Source organism: Hippopotamus amphibius, chromosome 7 (genome assembly GCF_030028045.1).
Source record: "Hippopotamus amphibius kiboko isolate mHipAmp2 chromosome 7, mHipAmp2.hap2, whole genome shotgun sequence".
Taxonomy (NCBI): Eukaryota; Metazoa; Chordata; class Mammalia; order Artiodactyla; family Hippopotamidae; genus Hippopotamus; species Hippopotamus amphibius.
In genome coordinates, this window is record NC_080192.1 from 128,323,149 (window position 1) to 128,337,763 (window position 14,615).

At 51.6% G+C, this 14,615-nt stretch overlaps 1 protein-coding gene across 1 annotated transcript in view; it reads left to right on the top strand.

Moving 5' to 3' along the window:
* CIB4 (calcium and integrin binding family member 4) overlaps nucleotides 1-14,615 on the top strand; it is a 51,264-nt gene that overhangs the window by 9,679 nt on the left and 26,970 nt on the right. The window lies entirely within an intron of this gene.

The window sequence follows — 14,615 nt, forward strand, 5'->3', positions numbered from 1 at the left end:
TTGGCAGAATAATGGTTTGAAGGTGTCATTGTGCAATGAGAGTCCATCTTCATTTCTGTCTGGAACAAGACAGGCTCAGAGAGCTGTGGGAGCCTCTTTAAAGAAGGCCAAGGGCAGGGTGGGGGAGGGGCTCTGAGGGAGAGACCACAGGGTGGGGGGGTGCGCAGGGAGGGAGTCGGGGGGGGGCGCCCTCCCAAGTAACAGACCTGTTCTAGGGCAGAGACAGAGAAGGAACTCAGAGCCTGGGGCTTGTGATGGAGGCTGGAACCAGAAGGGGTGTGGAGGGGTGGTGGGATGGCGGAGCTGCGAGCAGAGTCCTCAGAAAGGTGACGTCGTTGGAGAATGTGTCTGTCCCGGATACAAAATGCAGAGCCTGTCCTCCTGGGACCCCCTACTCACACACACAGCCCTGCACACCCCCAGCCCCACAAACATTCATACACAAGGTGGGGGACGTCTCTCAGACATGGACTGCCCACTCAGGGAGCAGGGCTGAGGGGCAGCCCAGAGGCAAGGCTGAATGGGACGCTGCTGTCCTCCCCTCCCCGGGTGGCGGGCAGTGTCATTGGTCCGTCCCAGAATATCTGAATGCTAAGCTTGGAAAGAAACTTAGAAACCACCCGTCTAATCCCTGTCAAACGCTCTCCGCTCTGGTGTTATCCATCGGAAAACTGAGTCCCTGGGAGGGCAACACCTCACCCGGGGGCATAGGACGCAGCGAAGCCTGGAAGTCAGGCAGGACTCTGACCCCCAGGCCAGGCCTCCACTTCTAATCGGGGCTTGGCTCGGCGCTGACATGTGCCTGGGACTGCCAAGCGCCCTGGGGAGTAGCTGGCAAAGGCCTGCCCCGGAGGGCTGGCACAGAGGGTGTCGTGTGACCTGTTGCCCTAGCACTCTGCATGGACCTAGCACACCCGAGTCACGCCTCGGGACTCTGATCTGAGCCCCAGAGGAGCCAGCACTGGACTAGATCAGAGGGCTGGGTCCGGGCCCAGATCCATCACGCTCCACGGATGACACATCTCCCCTCTAAGCTCAATCTCCTGTCTGCAAAACAATGTGCACCCCCTGTGCTTTGTGACAGACCTTGCAAGGATGAGCCAGGGTCCTCTGCACCCTTCATTTTGCTTCCCAATCTTTTCCCTTCTTCCACTTGCAGGCTGGGGTGGGGCTGCAAGGCTGGGGAAGAGCGGAGGAGGGGCAGCTGGGCAGGAGCATGCTGGCAGTGACCCAGGGTGCTCTGGGGTCTGCTTGTCCATGGGCTCATCGTTTGGCAGCCAGGGGCTGGGGGCCAGTGTGGCAGGAATGTCGGGCTGCTGGAAAGTGCTGTGATGTGTGAGGGTCTGCGGGCGGACCACTGCCCCAGTGCAAGGCCGTGACCATCTGGGGCTGTCTCTGGAGCCCTAGAGCCCCAGGAGCTGGTTCACTGGACAGTGGCCAGGGACTGAGATGGGGTCTTGGGCTGAGGTTAATTTTACATTTATTTCATCCTTCTAAAGAGTCATTATTTTATTCTCTGCTACTAATAAAAACCACCTCATGGCAGAAAAACCTGGAAACCACAGACAGAAAAGCAAAAATATGGTAAAATCATCAGGTAGCCTGACCCTCGTGACCATCCTGCCTTATTTCCTTCCATTCCTTCCATACTTTTTTTGAAAAAATGTGGATATATAAGTATTTATTGGGATCACATTGACTTTTTTGTGCATTGCTTTTTTTTTTTTTTTCCATGTTGATTTCTTTGTTGCTTTTCCAACTGGTTCTGAACAACAAGTACCATTTCATAAATTGAGGACACTGAGCCTTTGCCCCATCTAGAGAACTAGGGGACAGGGCCCAGGGCCAGGAGCAGAAGAGCTGGCTTTGAGCTCACTTGCTAGGCAAGTGATATCAGCACGTCACTTCACAAGAGGAATGATTGGGGGTGGGGGGCAGCAAATAGATCCCAGCCAAGGAAGACGGGGAAGGAGGGGTGCAGCATGGAGCTGTTTTCCTGCAGGTGAAAGGCCTGGCTCTAGACGCTCTCAGGCGTAGGCCTGGGTCCAAGGATGCAAGTTTCTCCACAGCACAAAGAGGCACTTTGTAATCATCAGAGCTGCACACAGAAGGAATGAGTTCCCTGTCACTGAAGGGCAGCAAGCAGGGTGGGCCAAGCATTTAGCTGGAGTGTTCTAGCGCACACCTAGGTGTCAGAAGAGACTGACTGCATGCATTGGTGCCCTCCTCAACCTCCAAGCCTATGCTTCTGATTCTAGCCCAGAGCTTGGTCTTACTCTCCTTTGTGTCATCGACCACAGTATGGCCCAGACTCTGGACCTTCATAGTCCAATAAAATCCACCCCCTCCCCCAAATTATTATTTTGAGGAAGGACTAGCTAGAGATGCCAACTTTCCAATTTTGCCAAGTAAGTACTTAGAAAACACGTCACCCACAATCATCATTTCATTTTGAAAAGATGTTCATTTTAGAACAAAAACGTAAGAAGAATCTAATCCCAGAAGCAATAATAGTTCTTTCCATACACTTCCCTTTTTGTTCTAATTTTTCTCCCTCTGTTCCTGGTTGTCAGGAACTTTGTCCCTGATGATTCCTGGTCCTCAGACTAGCATTTGGGGATTTAGCTCCAGGAGTCAAGTTTCCCTCTCTGCCTTTCCTATCTTGGTCGAAGCAGAAAGCTGACTTCCCAAAAGGAGCAAGGAGAGGCTTGATGGGAGGTGGCGGCCCGAGTGTCCCCATGTCCTCTGCAGCCCCAAGGATGGGAGCTGGGTGACTCACCCTGCCCAGAACACATCTCTGGAAAAGCTTTGAGAACGGGGCCCCAGGGAGCTCTGGGTACTGGTATTACTTGGCTCAGGGTCCTGAGTGATCTGGAAAGAAAATTCTGTTTTCTTAACTTGGATTCACCCATGGAAAAAGTAGATTGGTTCATATTGGGAAGGATCTGTCCGTCCGCAGAGAGGAAGGCAAGAACCACCTGAGCAGCAGAGACTAGCAGGAAAGCCTGACCACAGGAAGGCCCTGCCCAGCCGGGACACACTGCCCCTTTTTACCCAGAGGTTTCTGTTTTCTTTTCGTCTGCCGCTCTGTTTGGTGTATTTAAAAGTGAATTAGCTCAGTGTTTCTGTTCTTGTAAATAACAATCTTGCTTTCTGTAAACACAGATGAGTAGTGGCATGGTGTGACCCACAGGGTTTCGAGTTTCCGGGACCAGGACAGCCAGCAGCAGGACTTGGGGGAAGATACTGAGGTCTCACGGGGGATCTGATGGAAGCTCTCACACTGAATGGGGCCACCGCACACCTCCGACCTCTTCCCATCTCCCTTTCTGGGGTTCTTGCATGCAGGTGGTCTGTGCGCAGCCTGGTCCCTACTACGTTTTATCCCAGCATCATCTCTGTAAAATCACTGAGAGATTTGGGAACCTGCCCAAGATGTCAGGAGGTGCTCCGGGTATGGCTCCTGAGGTTTCAGCTCCAGCTGGGTTTCCATTTATCCCCAGTTTTTCTGAGCCTTTCGGAAGCCTTCTAATAGACGGGGCTCATCTGCTTAGAATAGCTTGCAATGAACTCACTCCCATCTCTTCTCTTGTATGTTTCATTTTCATCCCTTTGCTCTTCTTCCTGGGAGCTTTCCTCAATTTTATCTTTATCTCCAGTTTAGTTTTTCACTTCTGCCATCATGCTTTTCATTTCCAAGAGCTCATTTTTATTCTCTGTTTATTTCTCTCCCTTTTTTAAATAGTATCCTCTCATTTTTCCTGGATGTAAATGTCTTCCCCAATTTGTAATCCAAAGCACTTTTTTCCACTAGCTTGTTTCCACTAGCATCTTTCACGTCAGAAGCCTTCCTTAATACTTGGTAACTGTCTGTTCATAATTAAGAGTGCGAGGTGGTTGCTAAAAAGCTATGTCAGAGCTCCAGTCTCTGGGTGGGGTTTATCAACCAGGAGCTTCCCTGAAGGGTGAGCTGAAGGGGCCATTTCTTGAGGACACTCGAGAACAGGAGTGAAGTTCTAGCTGCCAGGATTCTGGAGCTCATTGGGAAAGAGGGCTGGTGGAGGTTCAGACTTCAGCACATGTGTATTTATTTAATCTCTAGTTCTCAGCAGCGACTGACATCCCCAGTGCTGAAAGCCTCTGCTATACTATCCCTAGAGAACAACCCTCCAATCCTCTGCAGGGGCTGGGGAGCGGCAGTCACCCCCTAGCATCAAATGCAGGGGAGGTCTAGAACTCCAACTGCTTCTCAGCACTGCCAACCAACCCTCCTTTCAGCCAACATCTATTTCCAGTGCAACCTGGTGTTTCCAGGTCCAGAGCCTTTAGAAGCTTCTGGGATGTAGAACAGGTTGATAATCACTTTCCCAGCTGTGGGCTCAGGGTCCTGCCCTCTCATATCTGCTAGGTCAGTTACCTCTCATTCACTTGCTTCCTGTTCACCTGCTTCCCGAATGTGTCACTGAGCAACTGCTACTGTTCCCTTGTGTTCTCTCTGTTGTGGGGGGGTCATGCCTCTAAAGACTCCTTTACTATAATTTTAGTGGGTGTCAGAAGGGAATGAAAACAGATGCAAGCATTCAGCTTGTCATCTTTACCCAGGATTGACACCTGCATTCCTGATGTTCAGTAACACGTTTCAAAAACATTTCAAAAAAGCACCCACTCCTCAGTGTCGCTGTCTCTCAGTCTTCCACGCAGACAGCAGCTGCCCCCAAACTTTTCCCCTGCCGCTCTCCACATCCAACCTCCCAAATGCTCCGCTTGGCTGGTGTCCTCAGAGCCTCGCTCGCATGCTGTTCCCTCTCCCTTCCCATCCCCACACCATCCTCCGGCCCAGCCACGCTGCTCTGGGAGCCCCTCCCTCCCCACGGACCCCTGGGAAATGTCACTCCGTGTCCTGTTGACTACCAGCAGGCAGTTCCCACGGATGAGAGACTTTTTTGGAGGCTGATGAATAGGGCTTCTCACACCTCGTCCTTAGCCATTCACCCCAGAAGTAATTATTATGCATTTCCTGCATGTTGTGCACCAAGTGAGGTCTTGGGGGCTTAAAAGGAATTTTCTCAGCAAATTCAAGGTTAAGAACAAACAGGAGAATTGCAAACCTTGGGAGCTTTACAGAGCTCAGATTCTCAACCCCAGTGCCAAATACTGGGGCCTAAGAAGGCTCACAAAGGCTACCGAGTCCCTCCCAGAGAGACCCAGCTAGAGACACCTTGGTCATGCTATTGGTGTCTCCTCCCAAATTCTAAGGATGCTGAGCGGTTTCTGGGGCAGCCAGGCCAGTCTGGGCACAGCACCTCTCCTCAAGGGCTGGGGAAGGACCTCCCTGGTACTATCCTGTAGCTGGGCCAGGGTCAGGGCTCGGCACTTGGGCACTGCACTCAACTCTCCCGGCAGCCCTCGGCTGGCTGAGTTATTATCTGCATTGACAGCTGCGGAAGCAGAGGGTCAAAGGGGGTAAGCAATTGGTCCAGTGAAAACTCTGTTATTATAAATGACCATCCTGCTTCGTCTGGCAGAGTCCCCGGCTGGAAAGGGTCCGAAAGGCCTTTGGGTTCTCTTTTTCCATGGGTGACAACACACTCAGGGAGATTTTGAATCCGCCTGTCCATCTGAGGAGAGCTCAGAGTGGGAGGGGTGGCAGTGACTGACTCTGGGGGGACGTCCTAGTGCCTTTTTTGGATCAACTTTGTCAGAGCCTTTTCATGGCCACCAGCTTACTGCATCTCCCAAGGGCAGAGAGGCCTTGACAGATGAAAAATCTAAGGCCCACAGATGGGACATGACTGTCCAAGGTCAAGGGCCCATCAGAGCCTGAGCCAAGGTTGGAAGCCATGCCCCCTGCGCTGGCCAGACTATTTCCAGGCTCCACGTTCTGAGCTCCCAACACATCCTCGGGAAGCTCCGACTGAAATGTGATCCCTGATGAGGAGCTGGCCTGCCCACCCCTGACATTCACCTCTTGGCTCCCAGGAGCTCAGGGTCTTCTGAGTGCCCCGAATTCAGCCAGAGGGCAGAGAACTGGACGTGGAGGGAAGGCACCAGGGGCGGTGGGGGTATCTTGATCACCCACAACTCAGGCCAGGACAGCTGGACCAGTAATAATCCTCGTGCTGTATTTAGGCCACTGCCCTGGACCACTCCCTCCTCCTCAGATATTCTCCCTGGCTTGTTGAAAAAAAAAAAAAAGGAGCAGCCGATTGGATGGTCATAGCAATTCTACTTTCCAGCCCCAAAGGTCCACTGCCACTGGTCGTGTGCCTCACAGTGACGAGTCCCTCTCACGGTCTGCGGCGTTTGCCTCTCATAGCAGGTCTGTGAAGCACAGTGTACCTCCCTACTCTACAGGCAAGGAAGCTGAGTCTTAGTGAAAAGCTCTACCCGCAGCCCGGCAATCACGAAAATGCATTTGCACCCAAGACCTGTTTGTTCTCCATGCTTCTCCATCTACTAGGAAGGATGAAATCTAGGTCTCCAAGCAAGCGAGACGTGTGGGTGTGTGTATGTACATCTACACATGTGTACATGTATGTAGCGGGGGAGGAAGGAGGATGGGAAGGAGCTGACGGTCTGGACAGTTGGTGACTGAGGTGGGAATGGCTTTCCCGTCTCTGGCTGGGTCACCCTCCGAGCCCACCCATCCTTGGGTGGTAGATGACGCATGTGTGTCTCATGTACTGGAGAGGCCTGCACTTTGGCCCAGCTCACTTCAGGAGGGCCTTCCCAGCGCCCAGCCTCTCAGGCTCCCGTGGCAGGCCTGGGAATTGTCAGATTCCCTCGTCCCCAAGCCAGGCCCCACCCCTGGTGCCCAGACTCCCGCGTGAACAAATGTTCCACTGAGAAAGGAGAGAGAACAAAGGGACGGCCCGGCCCGCCAAGCGCCCCAGCCCAGCCTCCCAGGGCCCCACCTCACAGGGCCTGAGGTCACTCAAAGCCTTTCATCTCATCAGAGAGAAGCGCACTGGCTCTCCCAGCCCTCCCTCCCAAGATAAATACTGTGGGTGACCCGGGGCCTCAAATGGAGCTGGCAACTTCAGTTCTCTTTCACCCAGGGCTGTAGGCAGGGCCACCTCTGTCCACTGGGCAGATTTCAGGCAGCCGGCCTCCCCGCCCCACCCCCACCGTCCCAGCCTGCCCTGAAATCTGTGCTGTGCTCGGCGCTGTGCTGGGGTATCACACCCATCATCTCATTTAATCCTCAAAGTTATCCTCATTTACAGCGGGGGAGCAGAGGATCAAAGGGGTCACACAGCTGATGAAATGCAGCGGCGTCTCCCCCGCCAGCACTCACTCCCCTCCCCCCAGCCCAGAGGGAGGGTCCTGATTCCCTGATGCGGAGTCAGAGCCCGGAGGGCAATCTGGCAGCTGGCTCGCTCCCCGCATTTTTAAGCATCATTAGATCTTTTTCTGACAACTTCATCAGTTAGCAGGGCTCAGAATTGGCAAAAATCCTTATTTAGACATTCAGCCAAAGAATTAAGAAGTGGTTCGTTTCAGAAAAAGCTCGGTGATGTAGGACACAGTCTCTGCTCTGGCCTGAGCAGCCAGCGGCAGAGAGATGGGATCTGGCCTCCAGCCGTGGCTGCAGCACAGACACCAGCGGCCTTGGGCGCGTCACTGCTCTTCTCAGGGCCTCAGTTTCCTCATCCTCCAAATGGGCGTGTAATGCCTCCCGCACAGGTAGTTAGGAAGGCCTGGATGGTAGGGGCGAGCTCTGGGTTCTAGTTGTAGCTTTTCCCTCCTCTGGTTGACTGGCCTTGGGCCAGTTCCTTCCTTCTCAGCCTCAGCTTTCTCTCTAGAATCCAGGGCAAGGCACGAGACCTGTGGCTCTAAGCTGGGGGCAATGTGGCCGGAGGGAGGCTGTGGGACAGCCAAGGGCAGCCCCTCCCCCAGGGCATCCCAGCGGATGGTTCTGTACTTGCAGAGGCCTCTGGTTGGTTTGGAAGGGGGCAATGTGTAGCCCTCCCCTTGCTTGCCTGGGTGCAATTTGCTCAACCAATATTTCACATTGCAGCAGGGAGCGAGGGGCAGGGAGCAGAACTGGAGAGCGGTTTGGTTCGCATTGGCGCAGAGTTTGACCATGCCCCTGCCAGCTCACATATCGCATCCTATTGGACCCTGTCACCGACCCCGGGACATAGCTATGGTGACTGTCTGCAGCTCAAAGCAGAACCAAACCAGGACCGTTGACCTCAAGTCCTGCTCGCCTAGCTTCTTATCACTTCTCTTACTTCTGAGAGCTAATTCTCATCCAGGCCTTGAATTGGTTCTATCAGTGATCCATGTTTCTCTCAAATCTCCCAAGAGCACTTGCAAGGCAGATGACCCTGTGGAGAGAGAGTGGACTCCAGGTGGAATGCTGCAGGGTGAGTTCCTCAGCTCCTCCGAGCCTGAGCCTCAGCATCTTAACCTTTGGGATGGAAAGGACAAGCCCCCTTTCCAGGGCATTGGTGACTGAGTGAGACGGGTGCCTCAGCCCTCCCCAGGTGCACACAGCATCTCATTGCTTCTCCCGGTGAGCGCTACCTGGGAGTCACGATGAGGTGGGTCGGCCCATTGCTGGAGGAGGAAGTGGAGGCTCTGGTAGGTGGAGGGCCTGTCGGGGGTGGAGCCAGCCGTGGGCGGGCTGGGAGTGGGTGCCCAGTGCACCGGCTCCGCTGGGCTCTGCCCACTGGGAAAGGCGTTCACGTGGCCGAGGTGAGACGTGAACCCAGGCTTCCTTCCAGAGGTGGGGCCTCTCCCACACGCTGCAGATGACACTGATGGGCTCGTTTTTTAAAGCAGAGTTCACACCCAAATTCCCCGGCGGCCCAGAGGGACCAGGCTGCAGAGGGCTTGGGGACATGCTTGTCCGGCACCCTGGTCCCAGGCTTGCGCTCTCAGAGGATAAACAAACCCCACCTCAGCTTTTCAAGAGTCCTGGTCCCCAGGGTCCTTGTCAGCCTGCTGGCTTGAGGCTTTATTCCACTTGTGTCTTTTCTGATAACTTCATTTGTGCCCCCAGAGACCTCCAGCTTGTTTAAAAATAGAAAAATACACAACATTGTTCCTGATGTGCCCCCTCCCCGCTTCGGGCCTCCTAATGAGGTGCTGGCTGGGCCCGCTGGGGCTCTGTTCCCAGGATTTTCCACCCTCTGCAGGCCTCGGGCCCCTGCTGCCTCCGTTTCCCAGTGGCACGGCTGTGGGGGAGGCCTTGTGCTGCTTGCCTGCAGCTCTAGGCCAGCGTGGCTCCGCACAGCTGGAGTGTGGGGACCCAGGCACCAGGCAGGAGGCCAGGCGGGGCCCGGTGCAGGCCCAGCCACAGAAGGCCCTGCGAGGGCGCTCCGCCTCTTCTCAGCTCTGGCCTCAGCCCCTAACAGCACACAGGCCCCTTCTATGCGCCGGGCACAAATGGGGTCCCCAGGATGCAGCCCCTCAAGTCTCCCAGGCACATCAGGCTTGTTGTTCAAAGTCCTGGACTGGAGTTTGCATTTTATGTGTGACCTCAGTTTTCCCCACCTGAAAAATGGACCTAACAATAGCAGCCCTGCCTACCTCAGAAGGTTTATATGCAGCCTGCATGAGAAGATGGCTGTGAAAATGCTGCAATGCTCCAGGCAGGTGGATGGCATTTCAGGCAGCGTTCAGAGAGGAATAGCACTTGGAGGCAGGGAATTAAAATTGTTTAATTTTTAATTTTTTATTGAAGTATAGTTGCTTCACAATGTTGTGTTCGTTTCTGGTGTACAGCAAAGTGAATCAGTGATACATATGTATATGTCCTTTTTCATACTCTTTTCCATTATGGTTTATTAAAGGATATTGAATACAGTGCCCTGTGCTATACAGGAGGATCTTGTTTACCCATTCTATACATGATAGTTTGCATCTGCCAGTCCCAAACTCCCAGTCCATCTCTCCCCCATCATCCCTCCCCTTTGGCAACCACAAGTCTGTTCTCTGTCTATGAGTCTGTTTCTGTTTCATAGATATGTTCATTTGTGTTATATTTTAGATCCCACATAAAAGCGATATCATATGGTATTTGTCTTTCTCTGTCTGACTTACTTCACTTAGTATGATCATCTCTAGGTCCATCCATGTTCCTGCACACAGCATTATTTCATGTATCTATATCTATATCTATATCTATATCTATATCTATATCTATATCTATACCTATCATCACATCTTCTTTATCCTTTCCTCTGTTGATGGACATTTAGGTTGCTTCCATGTCCTGGCTATTGTGGTACAGTAGTGCTGAATAGTGCTGCAATGAACATTGGGGTGAACGTGTCTTTTCAAATTATAGATTTATCCAGATATATGTCCAGGAATGGGATTGCTGCATCATATGGCAACTTTATTTTTAGTTTTTTGAGGAACCTCCATACTGTTCTCCATAATAGCTGCACCAATTTACATTCCCGCCAACAGTGTAGGAGGGTTCCACATGAGGAGTCTTTAAACACGAGCATCAACCTCACACCAGGGTTTAGAGGGACGTGAGTAGGGTCCTTGGATAGCTACCAGGCTGGTGGTGGGACCCAAAGCCACACCGCTGGGAAGGTGGCTAAGAAATGGGGGTGTTTCATCTGAAGAAAGACTTGGGAGGACCTCTCTTTTGCTTTGCTTTATGAATTTGCTGGGGATGAGGGAGGAATTAGATGGGCTCCAAGGGTAATGCTAAGGTGAGAGGGAGAAGTGACCCTGAGGTGAGTCTCAGTTGGCCCTCAGGCTAAAATTCCTAAACCAATCACACTCTTGGAGGTGAGACTAGGCTCATTCAGGACAGAGCAAGCTCCCTGTCCCTGGTGGCCTCCCAGCTGAGCTCCAGGGATGCAGTGCAGGGGGACCAGGCTTTAGCTGTGTATGGGCCACTTGCCCAGGAAGTTGAAGCAGAGACAGTCGGTGTCCTTCCATCAGCAGAAAGTCCCTGCATTCTGAGCCCTGGCCAGGCTCTGGGAGAGGAGTCACCCACCTCCCTCTTCCTGCCTGAGGCCAAATGCCAGAGGAAGTGCTCCCAGCAGGCTGACCCAGTGCTGAGGGGAAATGAAGCAGATGCCGTGACCCAGACGCCACTTCTCAGGCAGCAGAAAAGGTGAACATCAGAAATAGGTTCTCTTCGGAGATGGCTGGAGGCATCAACTTCATCCTGCCCGCTGGCCCCTCTTAATCCAGAGCCCCTGCCTTTCCCCACCCCGTGAATGCCCCCAGGACTCAAGCATCCCTCCTCTAGGAGGGTGGTCAGTGAGAACAGCTAGTGGGGCAGCTCTGCATCTGGGCCCAGTTCCTGCTCTGCACAAGCAGTGCCCTGCCTGGCCAGCTGCTTCTGCTCCTGCTCTCCTGGGCAAAGGGCCTCCTGGGATAGGGAGACTCACCTAAGAGAGGGAACTGAGGTGGCCCCACCTCCGTCCTCAGATGCCATCCTCCTAAGAGAGGCCTCAGAGCCAGCAGGGAGAAAGAGAGGCCTGGGACCACCGTGATTTACCAGATATGCCAATCAAGAGGGTAGGGCGCAAGAGAGCCAACAATGCTCTTAAAATTAGAATTACCAGGAAAAATGAAAATTGCTCACCAATTGCTAGTTACCAACCTCTGGCTGCACACTTTGGAATGTATCTGGAAAGGTACAAACAGAGACCATGAGATGACGGGCCTTCTTCCACTGAACTTCCATCCTTAGGATCATTTGCTGCCACGCCTTGCAGGAGGAGAGCCGCCCACTGCTCCCTGGGTCTGGGAGCCAAGAGTCCAGCCCTTGCCCCATAGACAGCAAAGCAGAAAAGGGAAGCAAAGCTCTTGCTTCCAACCCCTTAGGAAGAAAAGTTTGTTTGCTTAACAAATTATCTCTGGAATTTTCTTTTTTAATTTGCTCTTTATTTATTGTTAAAATAGTAAGTCACCATTAAAATACATTTTCTAAAAACTAATTCCTTAGCACCCAACCATCCTAACAGAAGCTGTCATTTTTTATTTTCTTTTGCCACCTTTTCCCCAGGCACACTTTATTTTACATCACTGTAGACAAACAGAGATACGATTTTATTTTTTGCTTTTTTTCCATTAGGCATAAATGTTTTTTCATGTTGCTATGTAGTCTGTGTTGGTATCATTTTAATGGTCGCATAATTGCATTGAGTTTTGATTTACTCAACCATCCCCTCATTGCAGCCCATTAACATTGTTTCCAGGTTTGGATATGTATTTTTGGCTACTATAAATAATTTTTCAATAAATATCCTCATGTATTATTTTCCTTGTTTTTAAAAATTATTTTCCTATTTAGATTTTCAGTTTCTCCTTGGAGACATGAGATAGATAGCACTGTCCACTCTGGGAATTTGAACTACACAACGATTAAAACGATAATTACATTGACTATGTAGCAACACGGAAGAACATTTATATCTCATGGGGGGGAAAAGCACAAAATAAAAAACTGAGCTCTTAAATATCCTTAACCCAAGTTAATGATAAAAGATAGAGCCCTGTGACACATCACTAGAGACCTCTCTCGAGTTGACATAGATGCATAAAAGTATGTGGTTTTTCAATAGGCACTTGTGTATGTCATCCAGTCCATGTCCTCCATCCTCCGTGAGGGTATTGTGTGAGCACTCCCCCAGATGTGCTGTGCAGCAGGGGCTGCAGAACTCCCTTTGGCTCCTGTGACCCAGCCTCAGCTCATCCTGCCACACCCCCTCGAATGCCAGGTTTCACAGGACACTTTTCAACCCTCCTCTTGGTCCTCCTTCAGTTGCATCACTACCAGCCATAAGCATGCTCTTGGCTCTCAGCCTGGACCCAAGTGCTGACCCGGGAGCTTGGCATCTCGGTGTGCATTTTTTTCCATTTTGATGCAGCATCTTCCTGGAAAACACTCCACATGAAGAGCTCAGGTCTGAGGGTCAGACAGACCTGGAATCACATTCCTGTTCTTCCTCTTATTTGGTGAAGTTATTTAACCTTTCTGCTCCTTGGTTTTCGTCATCTATGCAATGAACTTAACAACATCTACTGTTTGAGTTGTTGTAAAAAATAAATGGGACAACACATGTACAAGTGGCTGATATAGCACCTGATATACAGTAAATGTTTAACAAGAACAAGTTTCTCTCCTTCCTGCCTGTGTCCTTGGGCCCAAGGGAAAGTATGGATAAGGTGTGGGGCCTAGAGGTCTGGCCAACAGTAGGTGCTTAAGGAATGCCTGGGTGATGATGAATCATGGCTGGCTGGCTGGGCCCTTAGTAGTCAAGGGCAGCCTGCTGGGGGTGAAGCAATGTTCCCAGGATATGGGGGAAGAGAAGAATAGGAAAGTTGGGGGTTTCAAAAGTCCAATATTCCAAAATATCAGGGGCTAAAGTAATAAAGGACCTTTGAGTTTCTTCAGTTCGGAATTTTTGGTGTTTAAAGAATCACTGGGCATCACAGGGAGAGAGAGAGAGTAGCAGCTGTGGGTGACAGAGGGGCTGTGGTGTGAGCCCATTTCAGTTTATATCAGTTAATTCACAGTGAGAGGCGAAATAGATCAGCTGTTGTTGCTTAGATGTATTAATAAAAGAGAAATTGTCATCTTGATGCAAAGATACACATCTTACAGAGTTCGCAAGGGAACATGTTCCCAGGGTGCCTGGGGTAATTCTCCCCAAACAGCTGCAAAGCAGCCCTGACACCATCCGAGAAGCCCTGCTGCTTACAGACAGGAAGGCAGCTTATAAACAGCAGGCCGGCACCAGGAGGGCCGGGGCCAGGGCAGTCCTGCCGCTCCACTCCCGCTCCCGTGAGAAGCAGAGTGGCTCCCATTCTGGGCTCTTCTCTGAACCATCCGCTGCCTGGTCTGCCCTGGGGTGACCTCATCGCCTTAGTCACTCTTTCCTGCTTTGCACAAACTGTCTTTAAAATACAGGTGCAGATTGTGTTTTAGCGGGTTTTCATATTGGCTGTTTGGAACTTTGTTTGCTTTTTCCACAGAAAAGCCGCATAAACTGTTGTTACGTTCCCTGCCTGAACCACAAGTGGATGCTGCTCGTGGTGCAACAGCGTTAAAATTGAGAAAACAATCCCACTGCAATACTCTCAGAGCCCTAACGCATCTGGGGGGTCTCCCTGTGCCTCAAAATTGAGTTGAAGTGGCTGTGATCTACCCTCCCTCTGATTCTATGACCTATGAGAGTACAGAACTTTCCCCTACTCCTTTGTTCTTTTTTGGGGGTAGCGGAGGTTGGGAGGGACAAGGAAGAGGGACTCAGGTCTTCCTTATGTTCCTTCTACCTCCATCTCCTGCACATATCCTTCACTTCAAATTTACCCAGACAAAGCCTCCAGCCTCTTCACTGGTTTCCACAAAAACTCCACTCATGCCAAGCACTGTACAAATTTCGGTCTCACCACTGAAGGCTGGGGAGGATGGGTCCCGAGGAGGGTCCCATCTCGGAGCATTTGCACCCACCGCCTCCTCTCCCCTGCCCCTTCCATCTGTCCTCCTCACCCTCTGTCTCCTAAGTGCCTCCAGGCCCCCCTTCTCTCTATCCAGGCATCCCGGAGCCAGGGGTCTTCCCGCCCACAAGACCCATCTCCCCAGATACCAGTTGCTCTTGAGTGTCAATAGCAAGTTTTTTCTTGTC